The following is a 27575-nucleotide window of genomic DNA, read 5'->3' as shown; positions in this document are numbered from 1 at the left end:
TTCCTTAAAACCAACCATATATGATTTGAGATGAGCCTAAGGGATTCCTGCTGTAAAAGGAGCTGTAGGTTTGGGTCTTATGTCTTTGCCTCTGTCCCCACCCTTCTTTCCCCTACTGACCTAGTGCTGAAAAGCTGCCTGTCTCCTGAGGAGTACTGTGCTGGGGTTTTCTGCTAGGGGAGGGATGTAGGGGAGTACTGATAGTACAATAGTCCTTATGCTTGTACTTCAAAAATAGTTTAGTAATACAGATTGTACAAACTGAAACCAGTTATTCTTTATGGGGGCCTTTTTTTAAAGGCTGACTGCTACGTACAGAAACTGCTGCATTTGAAATGTAGCCTTTAAGGCATGGGTTCTGTAGCAGCATTCATTGTTAGGTGCATGTTTCTGTACATTATGTCTGAAATTAACTTAAAATGTCTAGAAATCATTATTTTTTTGACTGCTTGGTGCATGAGTTACCAACCACTGCATAGCCAGAAAAGGCAAATGCGTGTGTTTTAAATAGGTTTGTATGACCCCATTAAGTCAAAACCAATGCTACATTATATTGTATAAGCAATCTACAGTTTATTTTAAGGGAATGATATTACTATAAAGCTGTGAGCTGGTTCGTGGAGCTCGCAGGCAGGCACTACTAGCACGACAGCCTAGCCTACCCCACCCCCAGTCGCCCCCCGCGCGCCAGCCCAGTGAGCGGCGGGCGATGCGGTTTCCCCTGCACCGCGCTAGAAGGGCGGGGCGGTGTGGCGTCGTTGAGGGGCTGGTGGTTGTGGGTTGTGTGAGGGGTTGTCGCGTCCTTGGTAGCTGCTTTCCTGTGCCGGTAAGGGAGGAGTAGTTTCGGTCGTACCGCTTCTTACTGTCTCTGATTGAAGGCCCGGATGCGGAAACGAAGGCTGTGCTGGAGCAGGTCGGTATGAGGCGGTCAGGGGGCCGGGCGGCGAGGGAGGCGTGCTGTGGGGTTGCTTCCCGTCAGTGTCCCCGCGGGGTGGGGAGGAGACATGAAGGAAAAGGCAGCCTTGAAAGTGTCTTCTAATGAAAATGCCTTCTTGAAAATGTTTTCTACCCTCAGATACGAGGCCGAGCATGGTGCCGTTCGCGTTCCACGCACACACCACACCACACCCGCACACACACGCCCCCGGAGTCTGCCAAGTTCATAGCAGACAGCAGATAGATGTCTTTGTGGACGTCTTATTTGTGACTCTAATTTGATTTATTTCTTTCTATTAAAAAAACTTTCACTTTCAGAAATGTCTGTAGTCACCTGTTCATGGCTTCTATTATTTCACATATATTCTTAAAATAAATTTCATATTTTCATGATAAATGAGAAAACCATGCTTAAACCAGGAATCCTCTGGGTTGATCTAGTAGTACTAAAGCAGCTCCACTAAATCTGAAAAAGCATGCTTCTGAAAACAGTATTCTAGTACTCACTGTTGTCATTTCATAAGAAAAAAATGTTTGTGGGTTTAGATGGAAGTTTTAATTAAATTCCTCTATATTTGTGTGTAAACTAAGAGGAAGTTTGTATGAAGATACTTTTTGTAAATGCACAATGATTAGGAGCTAAGGTAAAGCATAGGTCTATACTAATGACTATATTTGCCTGGTATGCTATGTAAACACCATGCTGAAATACGAGGACTAAGCAGATGAGAAAGAATTACATGCAATCATGGTACCTTTCTTCCTTTTTATATGTTGGAAATTGTTATCTATAGAAGGGAACATTATGTACAAACACAAATTTAGTTTTAAGCAACGATTTGAGTGTGATCATCACTTAATTCTTGGTTGTTCTTAAGAGTTAATAGACTTTTTAATCTTAGTTGTAGTATAAATGCTCTCATCTGCAGTAGGTCACTCCATTAGATCTTTAGATATGGTATGATAGCCAAAACATCTTATTTTTACTTTTCTGAAGGAATACCTATTACCAGAGCACTGTATTATGCAACCATGACACTTGACCAAGTTGGACATGTATTTCACTCTGACACAGAAGTCCCTGTGCCTTTGATTGAAGAGAGCGATTGTGTACTGAATTAAAATGGAACAGTTCTGTTGGAGAGGTTTGGAGGCTCTTTCCTCACCTGTGTTAAAATGAGTAAGAAAAGTGCTTAGAAACTACTATATTTAGTAGTGGAAAATTTTCCTTCTTACAGAGATGAAGCAATATTTGAGGTAAGTTAGTTATAACACTGATTTTTTTATGATAAGAACTTACTCCTTACTGATTGTGGCTTTAAAGGATAGCTGTTGTCTATGAAAATTCTTCTGAAAGGATAGTTCAGAATTGATCTAAAATTTGTGAATTGTTGGGGTTTTTTAATCCAGAAAATGGTAGGTGAACAGCAATGTTTATGTGGATGTTAATGTATACAAAAGTGAAATAAGAAGAAAAATTACCATTATTTTAACATTTTGCTTCAAATCAACAGAGATGGTCTAGATAATGAAAAGACTTTGAACCTGTTGGTTTTAATTATGTAAATTGGTATTAGTAGTAAAAATAGGGAAGAAGGGTTTTTTAAATAATATTTTTGGACCAAAGTATACTCTTTTTTGTTTGTTAAAATGGAGTAAATGGGGATTTAATTTCTCTCTGAAAACAAAATCACACAGTTTGCTAACAATAAAAGAATCTTGCTTGTCTTCAATTCTTGAAATCCAGTTTTGTTAGTATTCATAAGTAAGTCCTGAACTAGCCAGGAATGTATTTCTTATGACAAGATGCTTTTTTTCCAGAGGAAAGCCATTTTTTCATATGCTGTCTCTCTCTTCATCACTCTTGTAATTAATTGTCAGGGTTATGCTTGTATCCCTTCAAAGGATATGATGTTTTGTAAATATCATGTTTTCAGTAGCCATTGTTGTTGTCAGCTAATAAAACTAGCTAGCAGGCAGAGCTCAGCTTCTTCCAGCTATTGCCTGTTAGAGCCTTCACATCCAATGTTTTTGTCTCATCTTGGGCCTGCTCTGACAAGCTTTTACCCCTGTATTATGATACTGTCCAAGGTTCCAATTGGATCAGGACTCCATTGTACCCCTTATAAATATACATAACGTTTGAGATAAATTCTGCCTGAAAAGTCAGTCTGGTTTTGGGGTTTTTTTATTTATTTAATATTTATCTTTCCTCCCTTACACCTCTTTTTCTTCCTTTATCTTTAGGATTTCTGCAGCTAATGAAGGAAATGAGACTGGTAGAATTGTGACAATATACAGCTACTGTGAATCCACACTATAATTAATGTTGATTCAATAGATTTTGCATGAAGGACTACCATGAATGACCAGAATTAACCCCAAATATCATACTTTTGTCAGGTTTGACAGTATACTGAAGCTTTTTGAAATAGTTTGCTTGAAAGAAAAAAGCTGCTGGGAAGTAAATAGAGTCTGTTTGGTATTTTCTGTGTTGCTGTTTTTGCTTATACAGACAAACTATTAAGCATCAGTGACATATGTAGCTACTTCTGTGTTTGGTTCCATTTATGGTAGTATTCAGCTGTTATATCATTACAGAATCACAGAATCACAGAATCATATAGGTTGGAAAAGACCTTTAAGATCATCGATTCCAACCGTAAACCTAACACTACCAAGACCACCACTACACCATGTCCCTAAGCACCTCATCCAAACGTCTTTTAAATACCTCCAGGGATGGCGACTCAACCACTTCCCTGGGCAGCCTGTTCCAATGCTTGATAACCCTTTCAGTGAAGTAAAATTTCCTAATATCCAGTCTAAACCTCCCCTGGCGCAACTTGAGGCCATTTCCTCTTGTCCTATCACTTGTTACCTGGGAGAAGAGACCAACCCCTACCTCTCTACAACCTCCTTTCAGGTAGTTGAAGAGAGCAATAAGGTCTCCCCTCAGCCTCCTTTTCTCCAGGCTAAACAGTCCCAGCTCCCTCAGCCGCTCCTCATAAGACTTCTGCTCCAGACCCTTCACCAGCTTCGTTGCCCTTCTTTGGACACGCTCCAGTACCTCAGTATCCCTCTTGTAGTGGGGGGCCCAAAACTAAACACAGTATTTGAGGTGCGGCCTCACCAGTGCCGAGTACAGGGGCACGATCACTTCCCTAGTCCTGCTGGCCACGCTATTTTTGATACAAGCCAGGATGCCATTGGCTTTCTTGGCCGCCTGGGCACACTGCTGGCTCATATTCAGGCAGCTGTCAACAAACACCCCCAGGTCCTTCTCTGCCAGGCAGCTTTCCAGCCACTCTTCCCCAAGCCTGTAGCGTTGCATGGGGTTGCTGTGGCCCAAGTGCAGGACCTTGCACTTGGCCTTGTTAAACCTCATACAGTTGACCTCGGCCCATCGATCCAGCCTGTCCAGGTCCCTCTGCAGAGCCTGCCTACCCTCAAGCAGATCAACACTCCCACACAACTTGGTGTCGTCTGCAAACTTACTGAGAGTACACTCGATCCCTTCATCCAGATCATTGATAAAGATGTTAAACAGAACTGGCCCCAACACCGAGCCCTGGGGAACACCGCTTGTGACCGGCCGCCAACTGGAGTAAACTCCATTCACCACCACTCTTTGGGCCTGGCCATCCAGCCAGTTCTTTACCCAGCGAAGAGTACACCCGTCCAAGCCATGAGCAGCCAGTTTCTCCAGGAGAATGCTGTGGGAAACCGTGTCAAAGGCTTTACTGAAGTCTAGATAGACAACATCCACAGCCTTTCCCTCATCCACTAGGCGGGTCACCTTGTCATAGAAGGAGATCAGGTTGGTCAAGCAGGACCTGCCTTTATGTCCAAAAGACTTTATTCTAATGATAATACAGCCTATACTAATAGTCCGGACAGTCTTTTCAAGATAACTCCCTGGAAAACACCATTCACTGGAGCTTTGAGCCTATTGCATTTATCACTTAAAACTACTCTTTAGTAGGTGGCATCATTTTATTTTCCTTTGTCTCCTACTGTGATGTAAGATACTATGTTTACATGAAAAGTCAGAGGTTCTCTCTAATCTTTGAAGTTATTAGTTTAATTCTTTGGGATTATTTTATATATGAAATATTTTTATGACAGTTTTTGTTATCAAAAAGGATTTTTTCCAAGTAAAGTGATAAATAGAATATTTTTCTTATATTTATAATGACTGTATTCATTGATGTAATGTCTTACATGAGATGATGCTGAGTGCTTTATGAAGCAAGGCTCCCTAAAAGCAGCAGCAGACTACAGAATGAAAAGCTGTTCCAAAAATTATCCCAGACCATAAGCATTGACATAGTAGTAAAGCTTATTGCACAAATACAGAAGCTGTTTTTCTGCTTTTACTAAGCATGTTGTGTGTTTTGAAAGTGGCTGAAATAATGTAGACCAACTTTACACCCTACTTGTAAAAACAAACAAAAAACCCCTAATACCAGATGACAGGGATCATATCAACATTGTTTCTGTGGCAGCAGGTTGAGATCTCACAAGTAAGACTTTGACTTCAATACAGGATTAGGAGGGAACTGAACATAAGATGAAATATCCAAAAACAAACCAGTGTTTTTCAGTAACTCTCAGTAATAGAAATATGTATGATAATAAAATAAATCCTTTAGTAGAATCATACTGTCACAGAGTACTACAAATCTCCTATGTTCTGACCTCCTAGGGGAAACTGTAAAATTGAGACAATTCTTTGGCTATGTGTTTTACCAAATATATACACAAAACATTACACATCACTGAATGTAATTATATGTTGCCTATGTTTTTGCTTCTGAAAAGTAAATTGCAAACAAAAACCAACCACCACCACCTCCCCCCCAACCTTTTTATCCTTGTATGGATTTTTCATATTTAAATGGTGTGCTGAATTTGAATCCTGGTAGAAGTTATTTGGACTGTCATAGTCGCATATTCAGGATTTTCGTGCCCTAACACATACACAGTGGAGTCCTTTCAGAGCTTCCAGTCATTGACGTTGCATGTATGTACCTTTATTTCCCATCATCTGGGACTGAGTATGTAAAATTTTAGCGATCCCCCTATTCTCTGATTTTTGTACTAGCTGTACTATCACACTTTGATCTTCTACCAACACAATACTCCTCCTTTCCCTTCATATCAGTAGGTCAGAATTGGTCACGTCTCTTGATACTGGCTCATTGCACTGGAGAGGAGATGCAAATGTCCCCATGTTTGGTAGCTTTTCTTGGAAAGTGAGGGTGTTCTCAAAAAAGCAGTTTAGTTTTATTACCATCAGGTAAAATGCTCCATTTTGGACAAATGATACTATCTTTGAAACATAGCATCATCCACCTGAGGCTTTCGTTGCCTTCTGTTGAAAAGAATAGTGGAAAATTTTACTAGAAATGCCAAGTAGAATATATAGAATTTTACACAGACTTCAGAAGTTCTTTGCAGCACAAAAATTAACAATAATTGAAACAATGAAATTATAAATTCATGTGCTTGATGAGAAATTCCAGACAGTATTTTTCTTCCAAATTAAATTGCTGCATGAGATGAAAAGTTCCATTTGAATTCTCCCTTCCTCTGCTATTGCAAAATGTTGTAGTTCTGGAGTCTATCAATTCTTTACTATATAAAAAAATCTTAATGCTATCAAAACAGCAATGTCCTTGGTTTTCATGAGCTTCAGGGCAGTAGGAGCTATAATGGGATTTGGTCTATTAATTATTAATTTCCTGTTGTGATGTTTTAAATGGTGTTTTATTATTTAACATACAAAATTGTCTATAGTATTCTCTAGGAGTAATTTTGTGCATCTATGCCAAGTAGGGAATGAAGTACAGAGAAAGAAATAGTTTTCAAAACGTTTGCAGAAGTTGCTGTTCTGTGAAACATAGTAGGACATCTTGTTCTCAGTGTTTTTGGAGAATAGCACTTAATAACAAAAGTATGCTTTGTTCTCAGGAATAGTCTTGTACTATGTCTGGCTAGGATGGAGTTAATTTTCTTCGTAGCAGCCTGCGTGGTGCTCTGTTTTGTATTTGTGACTAAAACAGTGTTGATAACACACCAATGTTTTAGCTATTGCTGAACAGTGTTTGCACATCGTCAAGGCCTTTTCTTTTTCTCACTCTGTCCCCCAGTGAATAGGCTGGGGGTGCACAAGAAGTTGGGAGGGGACACAGCTGGGACAGCTGACCCCAACTGACCAAAGGGATATTCCATACCATATGACATTGGCTCAGCAATAAATGCTCAGGGAAAGGAGGAGGAAGGGGGGGATGTTCGGAGTTATGGCGTTTGTCTTGCCAAGTAACTGTCACGAAAATTTCGCAACTGGCCCGTGCTGACCAAGGAGAGAGGCTAGGAGGCAAAGTATAGAATTACAAGAGTCATTCTTATTCATGCGCGTGAGGTGTCCCATTCAAATTGGGGCACCCCGAATGCAGTTTTACACAGGGTTCTTATATCTTTCAAGCATTCAGATACAACATGATTTGACCAATCACTACTTAACACACATACTACTGTTTTGCAAAGCAACTATAATTCTATGGCGTCATCATCCATTTGCTTCTTTCTTGACCTAGACATCTCTGGAGTCGGTCTTGCTCTGGTTACTTATCTATGATGCCAGATAATGGGAGGGTTTCACAGAGATGTTAGAGGGGCTAGGATGCTGGTGTTATCTCGGTAGTCCAGGGGTATCTTTTATTCTTCAGGGTGGGGAGTGTCCTTCTCCTTGCAATGAGCTGGGGTCCTTTAGTCATGCCTACTTAAGCATGACTATGCAGTATAAAATGTAAACTATATATATATATTGTGGTGGGTTGACCTTGGCTGGATGCCAGGTGTCCACCAAGCCGCTCTATCACTCTCCCTCTTCAACTGGACTGGGGAGAGAAAATATGATGAAGAGTTCATAGGTCAAGATAAGGACAGGGAGATCACTCACCAATTACCATCACAGGCAAACTGACTCGACTCGGGGAAAATTAATTTATTGCCAATCATATCAGAGTAGGATAATGAGAAATAAAAACAAATCTTAAAAACACCTTCCCCCCCACCCCTCCCTTCTTCCCGGGCTCAACTTCACTCCTGAATTCTCTACCTCCTCCCCTCTGAGCAGCACAGGGGGACGGGGAATGGGGGTTGTGGTCAGTTCATCACACGTTGTCTCTGCCACTCCTTCCTCCTCACGCTCTTCCCCTGCTCCAGTGTGGAGTCCCTCCCACAGGATACAGTCCTTCACAAACTGCTCCAATGTGGGTCCTTCCCACAGGCTACAGTTCTTCACAAACTGCTCCAGCATGGGTCCTTTCTATGGGGTGCAGTCCTTCAGGAACAGACTGCTCCGGCGTGGGCTCCTCTCCACGGGGCCACAGGTCCTGCCAGGAGCCTGCTCCTGTACAAGCTCTCCATGGGGTCATAGCCTCCTTCAGGCACATCCACCTGCTCCGGTGTGGGGTCCTCCATGGGCTGCAGAGTGGATATCTGCTCCACCATAGACCTCCATGGGCTGCAGGGGGACAATCTGCTTCACCATGGTCTTCTCCACGGGCTGCAGGGGAATCTCTGCTCCAGCCCCTAAGTGCACCTCCTTCCCTTCCTTCTTCACTGACCTTGGTGTCTGCAGAGTTGTTTCTCACATATTCTCACTCCTCTCTCTTCCAGCTGCTGTTGCGCAGCAGTTTTTTCCCCTTCTTAAATATGTTATTGCAGAGGCACTACCACCGTCACTGATTGGCTCAGCTTTGGCCAGCGGCGGGTCCAGCTTGGAGCCGGCTGGCACTGGCTCTATTGGATATGGGGGCAGGTTCTGGCATCTTCTCACAGAAGCCACCCCTGCAGCCCCCCCGCTACCAAAACCTTGCCACACAAACCCAATACATATATATATCTTAAGAAAGTTCATACAATTTCATACTATAAAAACTAATTGGTACAATAGTTAGGGAATGAGATTTTCCTAACATAATTATTATGCATGCTGAGGCCCTGCTTTCCAGGAAAGTGGCTAAACATCTGCCTGCCAATGGGAAGTAGTGAGTGAATTCCTTATTTTTCTTGACTTGCGCGCACAGCTTTGCTTCACTTACTAAACTGAAAAGAGCTAAAATCCCCAAAGACAAAAAGAAATGCTGTAAATATCTTGGTTGCTCAATGTTTCCTTTTAGTTTCCCTTTCGCAGATAATTTAGCCTAGCTTGCCAGTATTGTTGGCCTTAAGTAAGGAAGCTTAGATAGTAGAATTGCTAACAAGCATTCTTTATTTGAAGGAAACCTACATATGGTCTTTCCCCCCCTAACAATAATCATTAGAGTAAGAATGCTTTGCCTGTGTTAAATCCTTGGTTAGCTGAGATAGTTGCAATGTAGATAGATAAAAAGGAATTCTTCAGGCCCTGTGTCCCTGGAAAGGGCTGATAAGGAGAAACTACACAAGAACCACCTGGTTTTGGATATGCAAGGAAGGTATGAGCAAGACAAAGATGGACTGAGCATGCGTCAAGACAAAGTTCAGTCAGCGGTCATAGTGATGAAGACTACCGACTTCCTCCAACGACCACCAGAAGATTCCTAACGACCACCTAAGGACTTAAGTACGCATGCATCAGAGACATTTACATATATTAATGAGTTCCAAGAAATCTCATGTTTATATACATTAATCTTATGAATATGTATGATTTTGCAACATATAACCTCTGCGATCTTGCTTGTTTGTCAGAGCACTTATGGTGGAGCGATCCCCAGTGCTGCCCAGCGCTGTAATGAAGGATGCCTACTTAATAGTAACTCTGTTGCTATTGAGTTTTATTTCGGGAACACTCTGAAACTCCGATTCACCTGTTGGGAGATTTGGATTTTAAAGGGTAGTCTCCACGAATTTTGCTTCAAAACTCTCTTTATTTCGACCCATAAATTTTTTTCCCTTTTGCCCTTCCGATTCTCTCCCCCATCCCACTGCAGGGGAGGTGAGCCAGCAAGCGACTGGGTGGGGGGCAAGCGACAAGCCAGCAAGCGACAAGCCAGCCAGGGCCAACACACCACAAGTCTGTATTGCATCTTGACAATAAAGTAAAATTAAATTAGCTTTAAAAATGTCATTTGTAAATTGTGACTATATGAAGGAGGGTTGTGGAATAAAACTGGAAATAAATGGAATCCCCATCTTTTTGTATTTAAGATTAGTGCAAAGACCTGCACCTGGGGAGGAACAACCCCAGGCACCAATATAGGATGGGGACTGACCATCTGGAAAGCAGCTTGGCAGAAAAGGCCCTGGGGGTCCTGGTGGACACCAAGCTGACCATGAGCCAGCAATGTGCCCTTGCAGCAGAGAAGGCTAATGGTATCCTGGGCTGCATTAGGAGGAGTGTTGCCAGCAGGTCGAGGGAGGTGATCCTTCCCCTCTACTCAGCACTGGTGAGGCCACACCTGGAGTCCTGTGTCTAGTTCTGGGCTCCCCAGTACAAGAGAGACATGGACATACTGGAGGGAGTCCAGCGCAGGGCCACAAAGATGATGAAAGGACTGGAGCATCTCTCCTATGAGGAAAGGCTGAGAGAGCTGGGACTGTTTAGCCTGGAGAAGAGAAGGCTCAGGGGAGATCTCATCAGTGTATATAAATACCTGAAGGGAGGGTGCAAAGAAGATGGAGCCAGGCTCTTGTCAGTGGTGCCCAGTGACAGGACCAGAGGCAACTGGCACAAATTGAAACGCAGGAGGTTCTTGTCTGATCATAAGGAAAGACTTTTTTACTGTGAGGGTGACTGAGCACTGGAACAGGTTGCCCAGGGAGGTTGTGGAGTCTCCCTCCTTGGAGATGTTCAAAAGCCGTCTGGACATGGTCCTGGGCAACAGGCTCTAGGTGGCCCTGCTGGCACAGGGGCGTTGGACCAGATGACCTCCAGAGGTCCCTTCCAACCTCAACCATTCTGTGATTCTGTGAAATGAGTAAAGCATTAAATTTACTACTTGCTAGCCAAGATAACAAATACTTTTTTGTTGCCTCAAAATTATATGGTGCATATATATAATGCTTATCTTATGCTGGTGATATATGAATCTGAATAATACATACTTTTGGTTTAAGGAAATCTGGTCATAAACTCTTATAGTTTAAAACAGACTGCAAAAATAGTTTAACTAATAGTCTGCTACTGATCCTGCAAAGCAGAAAGTTTTGAAACTGGTTCATGAATTGCTGCCACCTGTGTATCAATGCCTTGGTGATATTGCAACTTTGAAATCCATTCTTCAATGATCTTTTCCCTAACACAGAAATGAAGGGATAGTTACTTTCTTGGTATATTGGAGTCTTTCTTGAAGAATATGAGTCGTGCACAACAAAAATGGGAATGACTATAGATTCTCTTCTCTTAATTTTTTTTTTATTGAGATGTTAATGAGATGCTTAATTGTCACGAGTACTTTTTGTTTCCTTTTATTCCTCTCACAGACTTTCACTGTTCTCTATATAGTAAGGATTTGTTTTGTGTTTATGTAGATAGGTTTGGGTCAACTGACTGTTATCAACTCATAAAATTTCTCAGACTGCCAAACTCTTAATTGAAAGCACTATAAATGTTGAAATGATTTTTCAGATCATAGTTTGAGCTGTGGAATTACAAAATTTCCTTCTGGAATTTTGACCCGTTTCCCCCCCCTTCTGCCCCCCCACCAAGCCTCTTCAAGCACAATTAGAATATTTTCAGCTCAAGAATGCCAATGCTGATTTTCTAATACTCTTCATATCTATCACAATAAAGAGCATCATTACTTTTAATTCCTTGTTTAAGAAAAAAAAAATCTTGTAAAAGGACTAGCAAGCGTATTTCCTCAGCTGAAAGCTTAGAGTTATAAGTCCATTGGTTTCCAATATTTGAGAATATTTGATACCATTAATGGCTGTGAACTTAATAAAGAATGTTGTGCCATTTAATTACTTATATTAAGAACAAAATATATCACAATTAGTACATAGAGCACTAGAAATATCAAGCTTTTGGCTGACAGAGTCATACTGGAGTGGACTTTTAAAATTTTTTTTTCCTTAAGCTGAATGCAATAGGGAGTTTACAAACTTCAAGTCTTATAACTGATGCAGTGCCAAAAGTAACATCTGGTGTTGTAAGTTCTTTTAATAGCATGACTGAGCACTTGTCTCTGATGGTTACCCCCCATAAAGAAGCATCTTTAACCTTTTTTGAGTTTTGGGTTTCAATTTATTGCATGTTCCAGAGTAGTAGTAGCACAACATCTCTCAGCTGTAACTAAGCTCCTAAGCAGGATAACTATAGTGGTTTTGAGTATTAAAATATATTTTAAAAACAAACCAACCAACCCACACACACACACAAAGGAAAACCCAAACTTACTGTATTGCTTCATCATTTAAAGAGAATAACAAGTATTGATTATTTGTGATGTTTTAGGTGTTCTTGACTTGTTTTTCCTTGATCCATGGTTTCTCATTTCTGCCCTGCTCCCAACACATCCTCAGCCTTTTGCTCTAAGAATAGGTGCTTAATGTTTGAGAACAGTACCAGCCAGAATGCTGGGCTCACCTTCCTGTGGAGAAAATTGCTTGTTGAATTTCCAGTGACTTGGGAACAAAATGATACTACCCAAAGGTGGACTGTTGTCATCTCTGCTTCTGCATAATATCTACTTGCTTGCTTTCTCAAATCATGTATTTATCGGGCTCCAAGGATTGCATCTGAAACAGTTTTGGAGCACTATGCTTTTTTAAAATTTTATTTTAGTTTTATTTTAGTTTTTCCCTCAGAACATGGTAGCAGTCTTCTTTTAGAGGTTTCTACTTGATTATTCCCCCCCTCCCCCAATGCAATCTCTCAGGAGCAAATGTATTGAAGTCTCGAATTTTTGTTTTTATAAATTATTCTTTCATTTTGTTCTTCTTGTTCAGATATTTAAGATAATACAATGTAGTTGGTTAAAATATAAAGAAATAATACTATTGGTTAATTTTTACACTAATACTGTCTCATGCCTTCTGATCTAAAACTGCTGCAGCTAAGCAGATATGAATTATTGATTCATTGATTGCTTGGTAAAACAGTATTTCCATTCTTATTTCTGTGCTGCTTTCCCAGGAAGCCTAATCATTAAAGAAGCTATCTCAGTAGAATTTCAGACATGGCAATGGCATCAGCTGTAATCAGTTCAGTTCCTACCATGGCATCTCATTTTGCCTTACTACAACCGGCCAGTGATACTGATTCAGAACCTGGAAAGGGCAGAAGTGGCTGAGGTGCTGGTAAATCTCAAGCTTCATGAGGAAGATCTACAAATGAGAAGAAACAAGAGAAAAGGAGAAAGAAGAAAGAACATCAGCAGTCAGGCTAATGAGGTAAAGGGATTTTCAGCTGGCAAAGTATATTTACTATTTGATTCCTTTGTTATGTGGCTGCGGTGTTTCTGATCCAATCTTAAGATCCAAAAGAAATTTTACCTTCTGGTGTGTACCATATCTGATTAAACAAAAATGTAGACCAAACTGCAGAACTGCAGAAGGTAAAATATATGCATGTCTATTGGCATGTGTGTCTGAATGTCTTAATCAAGACAGTTTCTATATATTTGTTAACATTCTGATTAAAAATAACTTATTATGGTTTTCAGCTCAGAAATCTTGCTTTTAAAAAGATTCCTCATAAATCCTCCCATGGAGGCTGTCTTATCTCAGCATGAACAAACACTGCACACCACAAGGCAGATGGACTCTCAGGAAGAAAATTGGCAAGAGTGGAGACAAAGAGATGAGCAGGTACAGCTTACTGTTATCTTTGGTTTCCTGAAATATGTTACTCTATGAAGTTAAATCTCATGGATAAAGAGAGATGGCTGGGGAGAAAGAAAGAAAGGGTTTCAGTAGAAGGTCAGACTACCTCTTCTGTCAAGTCTAGTGAATGGCTTTTCAGTATATTTGTAGCTTAGAACCAGTACCTGCTGCTGCTTGCACGCCTCGTAGGTGAGGTGTGAAATCTTGAGTGTGGTGGGGATTTATATAATTTGGACAAGAAGTAGAAGTATTGCCATGGGAGGATGGTGAAGAGCTGTGGTGGAAGCAAAGCTGGGGATGTTTTGGTGGAGTGATGTATAGATATACAGTACAGATCCATAGTAAACCAGGCTTTGTAAGTTCTGTTAGGCATGGAATGATTAGTACCTTTCTAGATAATCAAGAATACTTGAACTCTGAAAGCTGACTATCCTTTAGGACACTAGGATAGCTCTATCAGTGTAAGAACCTCTATTTTTTATTGTTAGAACTTGGTTTTGGTAATAATATCATTGTTAGTAAGGTTCATGAATGCTTGAAGAATACAGTAGAGATAAAGGAAAGGCCTGTATGAAGGCCAATATAATGCATTAGTGTGTTTCTGCCAAAGCTACCACAAAGAGAAATTACATAAGAAATGCACTTGATCCAAAAGAGTAAAACAATCTTTAACTTAAACAGATGGAATAGTTTGTTGTCCCTATGATGTCAGTTAGGAAGAATACTTGCATTTAAAACTAGTCATTTTGGTTCTTGACTCTGTTAAAAAGGAATATTTAAAATGCTGAATTACTGAAGAATGTATAGCGATTTTTCTTGTATGATGCTGCATATGAATGTTTTGAATTATTGCGGTATTTTAACTATTTTAGACAAAAATAGCGGAGATGGACAAATAATTTCTTTTAGTGCATTTATTGGGTGATGCTTAAAGAAATATTTCAGTACGCTTTTTTTCTAGATTCCTTTTAAATGATTGTCTGCTACAGATTTGTGTTTTCTTTTCCATATAACTAATTCACATAGATCCTCAGACATCTCAATTCACTGTGGATAATAAAGTTTGGGCTATCCTGGTATGCTTGAAGATGCCCTTGAGAGTATTTAACTTTGAACAGACTTTTTTTCAAGGCAAACCACAAATAAGCGATACCAGCTGGAGTTACAAAGTGTTTTGTGAAACTATTGAACTTCTGTGCTGGCAGCTACTAGGATGTTATTTTCTTTTACAGAGATATCTTCAACTTATGTCTCGCCAAAAAAGATTATATTGAACTGCTTTCTGTTTAATTAAGGGGAAATACAGAAAGCTATATTGACAAATGATTAATGTTTGGATGCTGTCCTTGGTTTTTGATGGTTGATAATGCTTCTGTATATGTGCCTCCTTAAACAGTATAGGCAAGTTCTTAACTTTCTAGGCTTCTGAATGATTGTCCTAGCAGTGGAGTAATGACCTGATAATCCTTTTGAAAATTTCCTGAGCTAATTAGCTTCAGAATTACTTTTAAGGTACAGGTTTACTTTGTTCAGTACTTCTTGTATTCTGCATGCTATAAAGCAATCATTTCAGGCAAATAAGAGAATTGTACAGTCTAACTATTGGGTGGTAAAATGGTCAGACAAAGTAAGCTCAGTTATAAGCAGTTGATTTTTATTCATATCTTACTGACATATAGGCTACACTCCTGTAGAAGTTGCCTTGGGATTCTTTTATTTTAAAAGTAACTTTAGAGTAATACCAAAGTTGTAAAATGATAGTTATGTTACAGTTCTGAAGACATTTTATATCCCTCTTTATGGAAAACAAAACAAAACAAAACAAAAAAAAAACAAATGCTATCACAAGATTCAAGGTTGGAGAGTAGATTTTGTAGTACAGCTACATTTCAAACAGTTTTCTGCAGTCACAAGGGACTGAGAATAAAGAATGGAGGTACAGCGTGGACTGTAAATATTCTTCTGACAAATTCTGTGTTAACTTTTATTTTGCTAGAATAAAAGTTTAGTGAAATAGTTGACATGGGCATGATCACTGTTAGAGTGCAGTGTTGATATTCCATAAACATGAAGGCTCTTGGGGAGAATGACTTTTTTTTTTCCTATCTTCCCACCACTCCACTGATTAGACAGTAAGGGAGTCATGACCCTGAAATAAACTTTATATAGAAAGGCCAGTGTCAAACACAGCCATGTGGCCACTTCCTGTAAATACTGACCAGCCTCAGCTATACTTTTCCAGGATGCTACTTTATTGTCCTAATCAGTAGGTGAGGGATACTCTGCTGTTAAAGCTTCCTGGAGCCATACCCACAGGGAGTGGGATATGTTACCCTGTGCTTCTCTCAGCTGCTGGGTAATCATAGGGTTTTGCGAGATGACATCCAAGCACTTTAATTCTTTAGGATTTAAATCTACATTATCTCCTCCAAAGTCCAATATTCACAATAGCCAATGTGCTAGCCTTTCTCCTGGCTTTTGCTGATATGTTTTTGTTAAACCTTGCAACTTAGGCTGTATAAAATTGCGCACTGAGATAGTGTGCTGGAGTGTCCCCTGGGGGGCCCCTTTGCTTTGTGAATCACTAATGGCCAGAGGGAAATGCTGTTGCCACACATCCTCCGACCCTTCCGTCCACTTGTCCTCACCAGAGGAACAAGGATCCTCGTCCCACCATTCATCCTTCTGGCAAATAACTCGTACCTCAGCAGTGCCCTTCCCGGGTTGCACTGTGGGCGCCTGCACTGCCATTTGCTGCCCTGGGGCTGCTGTGCAGAGCTGTGCCTGCAGCTCGTAGTTTTTTGCATCAGCTCTAGACACCCCCACGTTCATTTGAAGCATGTTAGTAACAGCCAAAGACGGTGCAAATTTTCCTTGACTTTTCCTTTCCCTAGCCCCTGTTTTCCAAGACAACATAATACTTCAATTGGGGTAGGGCATTCCTTCTCAGTTTCCCGATGCACTGGGGAAACTGCCTGGGTCAAATGCCTTGCAAATACCCTCCATGGCTGTGTGTGGGGCCAGCCAGGCACAAGGTTTCTCTCTTACTTGTTGTTCTTTCTACAGAAAGGCATTTCTCACTGGGATCTGCCGACCACAACAAATGTTTTGCACCAGAAGGTGCTGCTCTGTTATGATCCCAGTAAGAAAGGCACTCGAATTCTCTAAGGCATGATTTTAAAATGCTTTTTATTAGAACTAACACTGCAAGAAGAGAATAGCATAGATAATCTTACATTCCTTTAGATGGTGGGAATCCCAGGTGGCATGGCATCGAACAGGCCTCTGATCCAAGCACAGCAGGCTGTGCAGACCCTGTCCATGGAACAGATTCCCAGGTTTCCCTCCTTTTGGTCATTCAAGCTATTGAAAGGGTTAAATCCCTGACAATCCCTGACTAAGACCTTACTGTGATACATAGACTTGCATTTTTTTTGTTTCACTTGCATCCTTGTTCTCTTTTGTTCTCTTCCCCTGCAAAGATAGTTTTGGTTACCTGCTGAGCAGAGTTGATGATAGGACATGTCCTGTGACTTCTTACCTGATAGGACTAAGCAGGCCTTGAGCAAGCTCGTTAGGCTTCCTAATTAAATCACTGATAAGAGGAACTCAGGACAATTGTGCCAAAGATAAGCACCAAAGAACTAGCTTAAGTCGACCCCCTTGTAACATTCCAAGGCCGAAGGACTGATGAGCTAACTCAATGACTATACAGGGACAAAGGAAGCCCAAAGTTCAACTAGTGGACAACGTGAGGAAGACTATGGAAGACCACCGGGAGGGTGAAAAGACCCTAACCCTAATTTTACTGCGCATGCTTGGACTATATAAATGAATTGCGGGAACTCATCACCATAAAACTGCCCTTTTCAGGAAATCTGATGAATATGTATGATTTTTCTGTATATGAGCTGATGTGTTGTGCTAACCTGGCGGAGCACTTGTGGCAGAGCGATCCCCAGTGCTGCCCAGCGCTGCAATAAAGAATACCTGCTTAATAGTCATCCCGACTATTGAGTCCTGATTTCAGCTTTTCACGGCAACACTATTATAGGATTTTTCTTACAAGAAAACAATTCTTGCTGCACTCCTAGATAAAGGCAAAGCCATGCAGGTGGCATAATTGCCGGTACCAAGTGGGAGATGCCTGCAGGCTCCTCTGTTAGAATGAGCCAGCTGAGGTTATCCTGCAGCCAAGGGCTATGCGTAGCACAACACAGGCCTGAAGGCCAAGCCCTATATACAGCACAGGCCTGGGCCTACTCAGGTTAACTGAGGATCACTAACTCCTCAATGTACAGTGGTCTTCTGGTCAGGATCACTACAACAAGGAACCATGAACTTTTTATATCTGCTGTGCTTTGTTATATCTATTTAATATTGTCATCAACAGTTTTAGTGATAACTTGTTTTATTGTCCGCAATCTTGTTGCCCGAATTGTGTCAAGCTTCTATGTGGTCTAGTTGTTAAATGACTTGAAATAAAATTTGGCATGTTCATTCTCAGCTTGAAATGCTCCAAGCTCATCTCTTCCTCTTCCTATGAGTGTGCCAAGAGCATAAGACTGTAGGGTGATTTACATCTGCACCATTTTATCTATCTAAAGCTGCATTATTTTTATTGGGGGATGTTGCATGGTATATATATGTGTACTCAGGGATTACCCTACCAAAGTCAAGTGTCTTAGCCATTTAGCAGTGAGGTCCTGCTGTGGGAGAAGGAAGCTTCATGTGGAGGAGCCCTTATCATTTGTTGATCATGTACAGGCTTATTACATCATTACCACTATTTTAGGAATATAAATTTTATAGAGTCTGTGTATAGCTTTTTAAGACTAAGGCAAATGGGGGGGCGGGGAGGAAAAGAGAGAGCTAGTGCTCATGTTTGTGTGAAATGCATCAAAGGCAGAATCAGTTAAATTACCTTGAATCTTACAGTCTTGAGAAAGTCACTCTAAGAACTTTGTGCATGGATCTCAATTGCTTACGAGTATTAGGTGTGCTCAGAGCTTGCCTATTGGACATGCACCCCTCTCCCCCCGCCATCCCCCCAGTGTATAAGCAAAGAGCTCTTGGGCTTCCTAGTGATCCTTTTACAGTGATACTTTTCATCCTTTAACATCCTCTATTTTTCGTGTTTCAGAACTTCAAGACTAAAAATAATGATTTTAAAGAAATCTCATATAAACAAATCTTAAAGATGGTAACTATCGACATTAAGATGTGCACAACTTATTTATTGTACACTTACATCACACAGTTTCCTGAAGATATTTTATTACTTATGATACAAATAGGTATATTAGTTAATGCTATCATATGTCACACCAGTGAAGCTTTCTGACAACTGTAGTGATATGTTTATTGAAACGGAAATTTTAACGTGGTTTGGTCTCTCTATCCTTTTTTTTAAACAAATCAGAAAGAATATGTTATTTTTGTTTCTTTAGCTGACATCTGAAATGTTTCAAGCAGACCTTGAAAAAGCATTGTTGATAAGCAAACTGGAATATGAAGAACACAAAAAGGTATTTGCAGGCTTCATCCTAATGTAAAAGTTGTACAAGTTTGAGGCTTGAATCGTAAAAATCATAGAATCATAGAATGATTTGGGATGGAAGGGACCTTTAAAGATCATCTAGGTCCAATCCCCTGCTATGGGCCAGGGACATCTTCCACTAGATCAGGTTACTCCAAAAACCCCATCCAACCTGACCTTGAACACTTCCAATGATGGGACATCCACAGCTTCTCTGGGCAACCTGTTCCAGTGTCTCACCACCCTCATCGTAAAGAATTTCTTCCTTATGTCCAATCTAAACTTACCCTCTTTCAGTTTAAAACCGTTGTCCCTTGTTCTGTCACTACAGGCCTTGTTAAAAAGTCTTTCTCCATCTTTCTTATAAGCCCCCTGTAAGTATTAAAAGGCTGCAATAAGGTCTCCCTGGAGCCTTCTCTTCTCCAGGCTAAACAACCCCAACTCTCTCAGCCTTTCTTCATAGGAGAAGGTGTTCCAGCCCTCTGATCATTTTTGTGTCCCTCCTCTGGACCTGCTCTAACAGGTCCACATCTTTCTTGTACTGGGGGCTGTGACGGTGTGCTTCCCCTGCCCCCGACCTTTATCTCCTGCAACCCTGCTTAGGTGATAATCACCAGTGGTGATTGTAATGGATGCATCTGGTCACGATGGCTGCAGCGGCTCAAAGTGGATTCAGGAGACAGATAACAACACAATAGCCTAGGGCCTAGGGCTATTGTGCAATGCCCCCACTGAAGAAACTAAAATCTGTGGTCGGCATGCAAATATGACTATGGGTCAATCATCTTATCCCCCATAAATAGTGAGCAGCCCAAGAGCCCTTTGAGCTCTCCTGCATGGCAGTGGGCTGCATGCCAGGATCTCCCCTTGAGCAGGGACGCCTCTCAAGGTTAGTCCTCGAGGTTGAGAGATTCCTTGCCGCAACAGATCCTCGGTAAGTGACTAATAGCATGCTAAATTTTGAAATCTTAGCTAAGTGATATAAAGGATTGATTGCACACATATAATCCTTTAGACATAACCCATTGACCAAGACTGAGACTAGGACTGGATCCAGCCACACCTAGACTCCTCTCTAAGAAGGAGTTTAGAAAGCAAGGGGATCCTTTTCCGAACCTCATGACTCAACGGGAGGGTCTCCCTGACAGTTTTGTCTGACCCTGTCCTCTATGCAGTAAATAGTCAAGTGTACTTTGCCATTGAATCTTGTTAAAACACTGTCGCGTTGAACTTTGTTAACTCCCTATTCTGTATCAATAAACTATATTTTTACTTCTCTCTTACGAGTGAAGTGCACTTTCACTCCATCCACGACAGGGGCCCCAGAGCTGGAGGCAGTACTCCAGGTGGGGTCTCACAAGAGCAGAGTAGAGGGGCAGAATCACTTCCCTTGACCTGCTGGCCAAGCTTCTTTTTATGCAGCCCAGGCTTTCTGGGCTGCAAGCGCACATTGCCAGCTCACGTCCAGTTTTTCATCCACCAGTATCCCCAAGTCCTACTCTGCAGGGCTGCTCTCAATCCCTTCATTCCCCCAGCCTGTATTGATACTGGGGATTGCCTTGACCCAGGTGCAGGACCTTGCACTTGGTCTTGTTACACTTCATGAGGTTTGCATGGGCCCACTCCTCAAGCCTGTCAAGGTCCCTCTGGATGGCATCCCTTCCCTCAAGCGTATCAACTGCACCACTTAGCTTGGTGTCATCTGCAGAGTTGCTGAGGGTGCACTCAGTCCCACTGTCTATGTCATTGATGAAGATATTAAATAGTATCGATCCCAATATGAATCCCTGAGGGACACCACTTGTTACTGATCTCCATTTGGACATTGGGCCATTGACTGTATCTTTTTGGATGCAGCCATTCAGCCAGTTCCTTATCCATCTAATAGTCCATCCATCAAACCCATATCTCCCCAATTTAGTGACAAGGATGTTGTGGGGGACCATATCAAAGACCTTACAGAAGTCAAGGTAGATGACATCTGTAGCTCTTCCCTTATCAACCAACACAGTCACTCCATCGTAGAAGGCCACTGGATTAGTCAGGCACAATTTGCCCTTGGTGAAGCCATGTTGGCTGTCTCTAATCACCTCCCTGTCTTCCTGGCTGACTGGTTGGTAGTTCCTAGGGTCTTCCTTTTTATCCTTTTTAAAAATGGGCGTGATGTTTCCCTTTTTTCCAGTCACTGGGGACTTCGCCAGACTGCTATGACTTTTCAAATATCACGGAGAGTGGCTTGGCAACTGCATCAGCCAATTTCCTCAGGACCCTGGGATGCATCTTGTTGGGTCCCATGGACTTGTGTGTGTACAGGTTCCTCAGGTGGTCTTGAACGTGATCTTCTCCTATAATGGGAGAGACTTCATTCCCCCAGTCCCTGTCCTGAGGTTCAGGGACTTGAGAAATGTGGGAAGAGCAATTGCCAGGGAAAGCTGAGGCAAAAAATTTGTTGAGTATCTCAGCCTTCTCCATGTCAGTTATCACCAGATCCCCTGTCTCATTTGTCGGGGGGTGTGTGTGTGTACAATTTCTTTTGTCTTCCTTTTCTGTCCAACGTACCTGTAGAAGCCCTTCTTATTCTTCACATCCCTTGCCAAATTCAGTTCCAACTGTGCCTTAGCTTTCCTGATCCCACCCCTACACTCCTGGGCAGCATTCTTCCCAGGATACGTGTCCCTGGTTCCACTGTCTGTGTATTTCCTTCTTACACTTTAGTTTGACCAGGAGACCCTTACTGAGCCATGCTGGTCTCCTGCCTTCCTTGCCTGAAAATTAGTTTTACCTTCTCAGTTTTCTGGCCTATAAAGACACTGTAATTTTAAAAATTCAACAAGAGATCCTCCCCTTACTTCCTCAGAAAAAAAATCCATTATGCAATTAGCACTTGATTGCACTTGGAAGAATAAACATAATGCATAAAGATATTGGCAAGGTGATGATTGTTAATATAGCTGTTTGACTTTATAAAATTTTCCAGAGAGCCTAATACAGTTCTAGGTGGCCATCAAAGGCCTTGCTAAAATGTAATTTTTTTTAAAGTATTAAATACTGCATGTATTAAATACTGCATGTATTAAAATGCAATTTCATTTCCTTCTAGTTCCTGTAAATATTGACATTTATTGTTTGTAGCAGTGATACAGTGTTCTGGTATACTGGAGTTGGAAAGTTGCTCTGTTTTTAAAGATCCTTTTTTTTGGGGGGTGGGGGGTGTGGCAGCAGCAAAATGTGATGCATGTATATGCATATGTGTGCATAGTTCCATGATGTTAAGAAACTGGGCATTCTACTGATCTGTACTATAGCCTTTTCCTGTTTACAGTGGATTGGAGGGTAAACAATAACTGGTTAACTTTCTGAATGGAATAAAAATTAATTAGGGACTGGGGTGATATAAGTGAAAGGTGGCAGCTTCTTTATTATGAAAAAAGCTCTTTCAAGAACCAATGAGCAAACTATACACAAAGAGACTTGTGACAGGAAAAATAAGTATACAGTTAAGATACATGGCTAGAATTGACATTGATGGCCAATTAAGGAAAAGGCTGCCTTATGAAGAAAGTATGTAGATAGCAGATACGTTGGAAAAAAAACCAAACAAAAATAGGTTCCTGAGTAGAAAACTGTAGAGTCTAAAAGGAAAGAAAGTGGGGGACTTCTACTAGTTGCCAAGCAATATAAACCATTTAAATTATCACGGTATCAAGAAAGTGCATTAAAATAATTGTGTGCAGCCGGAATATTCTTTTCAGAGGAGAAATCGTAAAGCCCTTGATGTAGTAGGCAGACCTGAATGGTGGTTCTTGCACTATCAATGCACTGACATTTTTTATTTTTATATATATCTCTCTATATTTTTTTTAAGCTTGCTCTAAGCCTTATGCTTGCATTAATTTCTAGACTGTCAGTTATTAACCCATTGCTCCTGTGGTACATTAATTTCTTTGGCTGTGGTTTAAGACACAGACATCAGATTCTCTGCAGAAGTAATAATTTTCAACTTTGTAACATTTCAGTCATGCTCATTTTATAGAATTCTTCTTTTATAGGGTATACATCTAATAATTCAATCTCTTCAATACCGGGCAAAGTATAAAGAAGTAAAAGCAAGAAATGCACAATTTCTGAAGATGCTACAAGGTGGCAAAAGTAAGTAGAGTTTTGTCAGGCAAACTTGAAAGTTCTTTTTAAAAGCTGGAAAGCACTTTCAAAGCAGCTTTTTAAAAATAAGTTGATACAGTGACAAATATAAAGAACTAGGAAGTTATTAATATGCAGTGACTCTAGTGAAATATGCAATTTGGACCACACAATACTGTATTTCTGTTATTACATAATTAACTTTCAAAGAATGATATTAAAATGCAACTGATTAATTCCAATAATCATTGTGCCTAAAACATGACTGAGCAGTTGAAGTAGACTTTCCTTTACTAGTGACTTGATTTCTTCTGGACTGATCTTACCATAATCTCTGTTCAGACCCTCAAGGAAGCTGTTTACTTAGGAAATGTAATACTACACCTAAGCAAGTCTTTTGCCATACAATGAAACTAAGCTAATATTCAGAGAGTATTATATATGTAACTGTGTGATAACTTTCCTCTGTTGTAACACTATTCATAGTTTTTATAATTCAGAGCTTGGTGTCAAAGACTGAATATATAATATATAAGTAAATTTCCTGGTATCTTTATACTTGTTACCCGTAGTTATCCTTTAATATTCCTCATCTTGCATGATGAAGTTGTCTATGAGACCAGGCATACTAAATGCATTTATAAAATTGCCTTTGCTTTTTAAGTTTTTAATTTAGCTCTTAAATGTAGTTTCTTCTCTGGACTAAATTTTTGAACTGAAAAAAGAGCTGAATGTTTGTTGTTTAAAATATGTTTAGAAACAAGCTATGGCTAAGCCAGTCCAAATGTTCACAATGTCATTGAGCACTGCAAATTTTAACTTGTTGGAACTTTACTACTTCAGGTCAATCTCTGAGCCAAGATGAAATATTTTCATCTTGAAAGGAAAGAGGTGAAGTTCTTGCTTAAGGTTGGTTTTTTTGGGGTTTCCCCCCCTATGTTTGTGGAATAGTAATGTACTATAAAATAGTAATTTTGTGGTTTTACCAAGTCTAATCTTCTACAGATTTAGAAATATTCTCTATTTGGAGGAAAGACAGTTCATGGCAGAACTGAGCCTTGAAAAACCTTAGTTTCTGCATATTGAGAATTTTAAGTTATCCATAGATATTTCATAGATGTTAACTAAATAAAAAGTTTAAACATCCTTATTTTAGTAAATATTTAATACTAGTATAAGTTTCAATAGCTATGTCTGAACTCATACATGAAGTTTACAGTTCCAAAATCTTGACCCATGGCCAAGATTCAGTTTTCCGATGGATTTTGTTCACAATGGATGTCTCTAAAATCCATGCTGCCTACAGGGTTAACTATGGGGAAACTAGAGCAAGGTTGGGTGTTGTAGGAATTATGCGGACGCCACCTCAACAGGGCTCATCCCTAGGTTCCACTTTAATAAAAGAATCAGAGTTCCTTCTTCTACTATGTTTAACATGCAATAGTAGTTACAGCTCGAGCTGGGTGCCTCTGAAGAGGAATCCTGCCTGTCGATTATTACTGGATTTTATAGTCTCTATAGGTTGCTTGATTTCCTGATGGCACACAGAATCACAGAATCACAGAATCATATAGGTTGGAAAAGACCTTTAAGATCATCGAGTCCAACCATAAACCTAACACAGCCAAAACCACCACTACACCATGTCTCTAAGCACCTCATCCAAACGTCCTTTAAATACCTCCAGGGATGGCGACTCAACCACTTCCCTGGGCAGCCTGTTCCAATGCTTGATAACCCTCTCGGTGAAGAAAAATTTCCTAATATCCAGTCTAAACCTCCCCTGGCGCAACTTGAGGCCATTTCCTCTTGTCCTATCACTTGTTACTTGGGAGAAGAGACCGACCCCTACCTCTCTACAACCTCCTTTCAGGTAGTTGAAGAGAGCGATAAAGTCTCCCCTCAGCCTCCTTTTCTCCAGGCTAAACAGTCCCAGTTCCCTCAGCCACTCCTCATAAGACTTCTGCTCCAGACCCTTCACCAGCTTCGTTGCCCTTCTCTGCACACGCTCCAGTACCTCAGTATCCCTCTTGTAGTGGGGGGCCCAAAACTAAACACAGTATTCGAGGTGCGGCCTCACCAGTGCCGAGTACAGGGGCACGATCACTTCCCTAGTCCTGCTGGCCACGCTATTTTTGATACAAGCCAGGATGCCATTGGCTTTCTTGGCCACCTGGGCACACTGCTGGCTCATATTCAGGCGGCTGTCAACAAACACCCCCAGGTCCTTCTCTGCCAGGCAGCTTTCCAGCCACTCTTCCCCAAGCCTGTAGCGTTGCATGGGGTTGCTGTGGCCCAAGTGCAGGACCTTGCACTTGGCCTTGTTAAACCTCATACAGTTGACCTCGGCCCATCCATCCAGCCTGTCCAGGTCCCTCTGCAGAGCCTTCCTACCCTCCAGCAGATCAACACTCCCACACAACTTGGTGTCGTCTGCAAACTTACTGAGAGTACACTCGATCCCTTCGTCCAGATCATTGATAAAGATGTTAAACAGAACTGGCCCCAACACAGAGCCCTGGGGAACACCGCTTGTGACCGGCCGCCAACTGGAGTAAACTCCATTCACCACCACTCTTTGGGCCCGGCCGTCCAGCCAGTTCTTTACCCAGAGAAGAGTACACCCGTCCAAGCCATGAGCAGCCAGTTTCTCCAGGAGAATGCTGTGGGAGACCATCTCAAAGGCTTTACTGAAGTCTAGATAGACAACATCCACAGCCTTTCCCTCATCCACTAGGCGGGTCACCTTGTCCTAGAAGGAGATCAGGTTGGTCAAGCAGGACCTGCCTTTCCTCAACCCATGCTGGCTGGGCTTGATCCCTTGGTTATTCTCTACATGCCGTGTGATAGCACTCAGGATGATCTGCTCCATCAGCTTCCCCGGCACCGAGGTCAGGCTGACAGGCCTGTAGTTCCCCGGGTCCTCCTTCCGGCCCTTCTTGAAGATGGGTGTCACATTCGCTAATCTCCAGTCAGCAGGGACTTCCCCAGTTAGCCAGGACTGCTGGTAAATGATGGAAAGGGGCTTAGTGAGCTCTTCTGCCAGCTCCTTCAACACTCTCGGGTGGATCTCATCAGGCCCCATAGACTTGTGAGTGTCTAAGTGGTGCAGCAGGTCACTCACCATTTCCCCCTGGACTATGGGTGCTCCAGTCTGGTCCCCATCCCTATCTTCCAACTCCAGGGGCTGGGTACCCATAGAACATTCGGCCCTGCTAATAAAGACTGAGGCAAAGAAGGCATTAAGTACCTCAGCCTTTTCCTCATCCTTGGTCACTGTGTTTTCTCCCCCATCTACTAGGGGCTGGAGATTCTCCTTAGCTCTCCTTTTGCTGCTAATGTATTTGAAGAAGTGTTTTTTGTTGTCTTTTATAGCAGCAGCCAGACTGAGCTCTAGCTCAGCTTTGGCCCTTCTAGTTTTCTCCCTGCACAGCCTCGCTACACCTTTGTAGTCCTCCTGAGTTGCCCGCCCCTTCTTCCAGAGGTCATAGACTCTCCTCTTTCTCCTGAGTTCGAGCCAGAGCTCTCTAGTCAGCCAGGCCGGTCTTCTTCCCCGCCGGCTCGTCTTTCGGCACCTGGGGACAGCCCGCTCTTGTGCCTTTAGGACTTCCTCCTTAAAGAATGTCCAGCCTTCCTGGACCCCTTTGCCCATAAGGGCTGCCTCCCAGGGGACTCTCTCGACCAGTCTCCTAAACAGGCCAAAGTCTGCCCTCCGGAAGTCTAAGGGGGCAGTTTTGCTGACCCCCCTCGCCGCTTCTCCATGTATCAAAAACTCTATCATTTCATGATCACTCTGCCCAAGACAGCCTCCAACCATCACATCGCTCACAAGTCCTTCTCTGTTGGTGAACAAGAGGTCCAGCGGGGCACCTTCCCTCGTTGGCTCACTCACCAGCTGTGTCAGGAAGTTATCTGCCACACGCTCCAGGAACCTCCTGGACTGTTTCCTCTCTGCTGTATTGTATTTCCAGCAGACATCCGGCAGGTTGAAGTCCCCCACAAGAACAAGGGCTAGCGATCGTGAGGCTTCACCCAGCTGCTTATAGAATAGTTAATCTGTCTCCTCATCCTGGTTGGGGGGTCTGTAACAGACTCCCACCACAATATCTGCCTTGTTGGCCTTCCCCCTGATTCT

At 41.7% G+C, this 27575-nt stretch overlaps 2 long non-coding RNA genes across 3 annotated transcripts in view; one reads left to right on the top strand and one right to left on the bottom strand.

Annotated features, from left to right (window-relative positions):
* The first annotated feature begins 775 nt into the window (after window positions 1–775).
* LOC142402983 (uncharacterized) lies at window positions 776–5657 on the top strand. Its single transcript, XR_012773548.1, has 4 exons — window positions 776–913; window positions 1934–2193; window positions 3184–3522; window positions 4770–5657. It is a non-coding gene; the product is annotated as an uncharacterized LOC142402983 (long non-coding RNA).
* A 4566-nt stretch (window positions 5658–10223) lies between these two features.
* The window catches only part of LOC142402982 (uncharacterized), a 31768-nt gene continuing 14416 nt past the window's right edge, over window positions 10224–27575 (bottom strand). Inside the window, exons 2-4 of one of the 2 annotated variants that reach the window (XR_012773546.1) lie at window positions 13154–13263; window positions 12335–12527; window positions 10224–11228 (exon numbers count right to left, since the gene is read on the bottom strand). This is a non-coding gene — a long non-coding RNA (uncharacterized LOC142402982). The remainder of the gene's footprint in view (window positions 11229–12334; window positions 12528–13153; window positions 13264–27575) is intronic. The other variant, XR_012773547.1, reaches the window with a different exon arrangement.

The sequence above is a fragment of the Mycteria americana genome (assembly GCF_035582795.1).
Source record: "Mycteria americana isolate JAX WOST 10 ecotype Jacksonville Zoo and Gardens chromosome Z unlocalized genomic scaffold, USCA_MyAme_1.0 Scaffold_18, whole genome shotgun sequence".
Lineage (NCBI taxonomy): Eukaryota > Metazoa > Chordata > Aves > Ciconiiformes > Ciconiidae > Mycteria > Mycteria americana.
The sequence above is the reverse complement of the archived record's forward strand: the minus strand, read 5'-3'. Positions and strand labels throughout refer to the sequence as shown.